The sequence below is a fragment of the Myotis brandtii genome, unplaced genomic scaffold (assembly GCF_000412655.1).
Source record: "Myotis brandtii unplaced genomic scaffold, ASM41265v1 scaffold254, whole genome shotgun sequence".
NCBI classification, from domain to species: Eukaryota; Metazoa; Chordata; class Mammalia; order Chiroptera; family Vespertilionidae; genus Myotis; species Myotis brandtii.
This window is the reverse complement of record NW_005359634.1, coordinates 497,542-503,258: the sequence shown is the minus strand read 5'-3', so window position 1 is coordinate 503,258 and position 5,717 is coordinate 497,542. Positions and strand designations below refer to the sequence as shown.

Genomic DNA, 5,717 nt, shown 5'->3' with positions numbered 1-5,717 from the left:
GGCAAGGCAGGCGGGGAACGTTGGAGTCCTCCTTCACTGAAGCAAGCAAGCCTCACGTTCGCTTCCAGCTGCCTGGCTGCCGGCTGCCATCTTGGCTGACAGTTAATTTGCATATACTCACTGATTAGCCAATGAAAAGGGTAGCGGTCGTACGCTAATTACCATGTTTCTCTTTTATTAGTGTAGATATAGAGAGAGAGAAAGAGAGAAACAAGGAGAGACTAGAGCCCGGTGCACAAAATTCGTGCACCAGAGGGGGGGGGGGTGTCTCAGCCAGGCCTTCACCCTCTCCAATCCGGGAACCCTCAGGGACATCCCTCTCACAATCCGGGACCTCTGGCTCCTAACTACTCGCCTGCCTGCCTGCCTATCGCCCTAACCAACTCTGCCTGCCGGCCTGATGCCCCTAACTGCTCCCCTGCCGGCCTGATCACCCCTAACCACCTCTGCCTGCTGGCCTGATCACCCCCTAACTGCCTTCCCCTGCCAGCCTGATTGCCCCTAACTGACCTCCCCAGCCAGCCTGATCGCCCCTAACCGCCTCTGCCTCAGCCCCCACCACCATGGCTTTGACCAGAAGGACGTCCAGAAGATGTCCAATCTAATTAGCATATTACCCTTTTATTAGCATAGGTAGTTATATATTAAAGATTTACAATTTTTATTTTTTGCAGTAATGGAGATTTAATTTGATATAACTTCCTATTTAAGTTGTCTGACTTCTAATATCTTAATGTACAACCAACTTATAATAGTCACATTCAGTTGTAGAAATTAATTAAATATCAATTTATATAATACAACTTATTTGGTAATAGTGACTTGCAGATTGACTGGATGGCAACAACTTCAGTATCATAAATAAAGGAACTGTTTCAGAGATGGTATGTGCTGGTCCCAAAAACTGCAGCCCTGAGTGCTCTCCTAGCTGATACACAAATTTTATTAGCCATTATGCAGCATTTAAGAGAAAATAGGTGAGCGATGGAGAAACCCATTTGCCACTTGCACAAAACAAATAATTATTATCCCTAATGTTTATAAAGTACTTGCAAATCAAAAAGTAAAAGACCAGAAACCCAATGGGAAAAGGAAAAAGACACGAGCAGGCATTTTATAAGTGGTAGCACAAATAGACAATAAATATGTTTAGTGATCTCACTACTAACCAAAGAAATGTTAATTAAAATGTATCTCTTTTTCCCCCACCAAATTGGCAAAGATGATAAGGGAGACATCTCAATATTGGTAAAGGCATGGACAAAGTACATACAACCTTTCTGGTGGGCAACCTAACAATCTATAAAGACTGTCCTCGGGTTACTTCGGACTCAATGTATGTTTGTTTCGTGGTTACATTGCCATCTCCATTTATTAAAAAAAAGAAATTTCCGGCATTTTGACGTATGTACATATGTGCTTTTTTTTTTATTATTTATTTACCACAAGTAAAGGTCAGGAATTGTTATCTTTCTTTTAAATTTTTTTTACTGTTTCACTTCATTACTGCTGTGTATGTGTTCCATGTGAGTGACGTAGGTGCTTATGTAGTTGGGTTCCAACTTATGGTGAAAATCACGTTACGTCGCACTGTAGGAACGGATCTCCGACGTAACCCAAGGACCTACTGTATATATAAAAGGCTAATATACAAAGTGTCCCCTCGAGAGTCTGACTGGGAAACTGGGAGTTCAATCGCTCGCTATGACATGTGCTGACCACCGGGGGTGGCGCAAAACAAAGGAAGGCCCCAGCTGGCAGCCGGAAGGCCCCAATTGGTCCTGATCGCTGGCCAGGCCTAGGGACCTCACCCATGCAAGAATTTTGTGCACCGGGACTCTAGTATGTACATAAAAGCAATTTCACTTCTAGAAATTTGTCGTAAATAACCTGACGCACAAAAATCTGAATAGAAAAACCTGTCCTCTTGCCCTAGCTGGTTTGGCTCAGCGGGTAGAGTGAAAGGTCCCATGTTCGAGTCGAGTCAAGGGCACATGCTCGGGTTGTGGGCTCGATCCCCAGTGTGGGGCATGCAGGAGACAGCCAATCAATGATTCTCTCTCATCATTGATGTTTCATTTTATCTCTCCCTCTCCCTTCCTCTCTGAAATCAATACAAACATATTTTTAAAAAAGAAAAAAAGCTCTCCTCTCAAGTATTATGAATAATTGTTTCAAATTAGAAAAGAAACAAAAACATCTAACAAAAGAGGATTGTTTAAATACACCTCATGCATACCAATGAATCTAACCTTACTTCTAAGCTTCTGAATCATTCTTCTACACTATCAGGGGTCCTCAAAGTTTTTAAACAGGGGGCCAGTTCACTGTCCCTCAGACCGTTGGAGGGCCGGACTATAGTTTAAAAAAAAACTATGAACAAATTCCTATGCACACTGCACATATCTTATTTTGAAGTAAAAAAAACAAAACGGGAACAAATACAATATTTGTATTTGCATGTGGCCCGCGGGCCGTAGTTTGAGGACCCCTGCTAGAAATCCTAAATCCCAATTTAACAGGTCTCGCCAAAGCCGGTTTGGCTCAGTGGATGGAGCGTCGGCCTGCGGACTGAAGGGTCCCGGGTTCGATTCCGGTCAAGGGCATGTGCCTGGGTTGCGGGCACATCCCCAGTGGGAGGTGTGCGGGAGGCAGCTGATCGATGTTTCTCTCTCATCGATGTTTCTGGCTCTCTATCTCTCTCCCTTCCTCTCTGTAAAAAGTCAATAAAATATATTTAAAAAAAAAAAAAATTTAACAGGTCTTCTCTACTGCCCTCTGAATAAACCCAGCTGATTATATTTCTTAATCTTCTAACACTGTTGGATGAAGATTCTGTCTTATAAGGAGCATAAAATTGGAAAGATGAGGGATGCAAATGAAAGACTTAGCAAACTTAAAAACCTAAGTTTTAAGTCTAAAAAAAAAGTCAATACATAATCCAGATTATAATCTTTTTTATTCTTTAAAAAAAAAAATGTATATAGGCACATTCACTAAAACGGTCCAGAACAGGAGCTGGCACATTTTCTGTAAAGGGCCAAATAATAAACATTTTAGGTTTTTGGGTCTCTGTCACAACCTACTCAACTCTGCCCTCGTAAAAAAAGTAGCCAAAGGCCGTATGTAAATGAGTGTGGCTGTATTTTTAAAAATCATTTATGGATACTAAAATTTGATTTCATATAATTTTCACATGTCACAAAACAGTCTTTAAAATTTTTTCTCCACCCCCTTACAAATGTAAAACCCACTCTTACCTCACAGTTCATACAAAAGCAGGCCTCTGGTCAGTTTAGGCCTCAGATCAGTTTGCCAAACCCTAGTCTACAGCATACACTAGCGTAGTGACTAGAGCAGGGGTCCTCAAACTTTTTAAATGGGGGGCCAGTTCACTGTCCCTCAGACCGTTGGAGGGCCGGACTATAGTTTAAAAAAAAACTATGAACAAACTCCTATGCACACTGCACATATCTTATTTTGAAGTAAAAAAACAAAACGGGAACAAATACAATATTTGTATTTGCATGTGGCCCGCGGGCCGTAGTTTGAAGACCCCTGGACTAGAGCATGGTTAATGGTTTATCCTTAAATGATGGGATTACAGTATCATTTTTGTTGCTTACCTAACTTGTGTAATTTGTATCAATAGCACACAATAAACATATAAAAGAACACTTAAATAGCAGAGCAGTAGTTAGCATTTCAAAGAACAGTGTTATGGTAATAATACTCATCACCAAGACTGCCCAAGAAAGCAAACCTATGGAAAATAAAATTTACCAGTATTTCAGAAATTCCTGCACTGTATCATGCTGTCTTTTCTTCTCTTTTTCAGACTGGTTTTTTCCCCCCTCCATTCCTTTGCTTAGAATAAGTTCACCAGTTACCCACATCAATTTCTTTTATATGCACCAGGTCAAACTCACTTCTCAGGGGAGACTGCTGTTATCATGTCACTTCTTTGCTCAAGTTCCTAATCTGACTTCTAGACTTCTGAATTACTCCCCTACAGTAGGAATCCTAAACTCCAATTCTACAGGCCTTCTCTACAGCCCTCTGAATAAGACCAGCTATATCTAATTCCTTACTCCTCTAACATTGTTTGGGTGAAGATTCTGTCTTAGAAGATTGGAAAGATGAGGGATACAGATGAAAGTATTCAGAATAAATAGCCAATATATGCTAAGTGCCAAAAGAAAGTAGAGACTATTCACTGATGTACATATTTTTACCCCTTTCCCATGCCCCTTTTACTGGCATATACAATTGAGGGGAAAAAACAAACACTTGTACTTACTGAACTACACCTATATATGTTGCTCATAACGTCAAATTCAATTGTATTAACATTTTACAGTTTCAAAGAAACCAAAATGCCTATACTGCTATTGTACTCATGTAAATTTCCAGGGTTCCCCCCCCCCCCACATCCCCCATTATGGATTTGTAACTCAATGAAAATAATTTTCCACAGTTACATTGCTCCACAATTCTTAAGTCATTCAATTATGGTTAAAAAAGCCAGGACGTTGCCGTGACCAGGTTTAGCATCCTACATCCCAGGTGTGCCCCACCCCCTTACATCAGGAATGACCTTAAGCAAACTACTTTAACCTCTCTAAGCCTTTTCCCCTTCTCTGTAAAATGAAATGCGTACTTCATGCGGCTGTGGTAAAAATTAAACGAACAGGTGAAACCATTTCAGAGTGCTTCATACCTATCAAGAGCTCCTTAAATGCAAATTATTAGTACTACAGTGGGGTCTTGACTTACGAGTTTAATTCGTTCTGAGACCGAGCTCGTTAAGGAGCTCGTTAACTCAAATTACTCTATCAACTCAATGCAAAAAATCGGCTGAGACACAGCTGGTATCTCAAAAAACTCGTTAGTCGGGACACTCGTAAGTCAAGGCCCCACTGTATTCTTTTTTTTAAAATATGTTTTGTTGATTTTTTACAGAGAGGAAGGGAGAGGGATAGAGAGTTAGAAACATGGATGAGAGAGAAACATCGATCAGCTGCCTCCTGCACACTCCCCGCTGGGGATGTGCCCGCCACCAAGGTACATGCCCTTGACCGGAATCGAACCTGGGACCCTTCAGCCCGCAGGCCGACACTCTAGCCACTGAGCCAAACCGGTCAGGGCTATTAGTACTGTTCTTGGCGCCCCAAACCAATAATGCGACTGTCAAGACTAGATTATTGGGTACCTTTGTTTTCCGTGATTTTGCAAAATCTGAGCAGAGAATAGTCCAAGTCTGCCCGGTGGGAGAACTCGCCCACATTCCTGTTGCACCAAGTAACTTGGCGCTGTCCGCACCTTCACGTGTGCCTGGTTTCGCACAACCCTCGGGAGGCGTCATCCCTGACCCCCGCGAAGCCGTAGGAAGATGTAACGGAGATGAAATGATGTGTCTGGGGGGACATGCTTCCAATTAACCCGGGGAGGAGGGCCAAGTCCGGCCGCCGACGGGTCACGGACGGAGCGGGGTGACGGGCACGCCCAGCGCTTCACACCATCCTCTCGGCTTCGTGGGAAGAGTCCCATCAGAAAATGTGTTTTGACGCGTCCAAAGGTCGGCCCTTTCTTTCCGGTTTAACGTAAATCCCGGTCACAGGAAGATTCGCGGGGAAGTTCTGGGCGGCGACACGTCAAACCACCGCCCACCCCAGGTGAGGCCGCCGACGCCTCCCAGGGACCAGCGCTCCGGTGCG

General features: G+C 43.0%; 1 protein-coding gene across 1 annotated transcript in view; it reads right to left on the bottom strand.

Moving 5' to 3' along the window:
* MTFR1 (mitochondrial fission regulator 1) overlaps positions 1 to 5,717 on the bottom strand; it is a 60,234-nt gene that overhangs the window by 53,993 nt on the left and 524 nt on the right. The window lies entirely within an intron of this gene.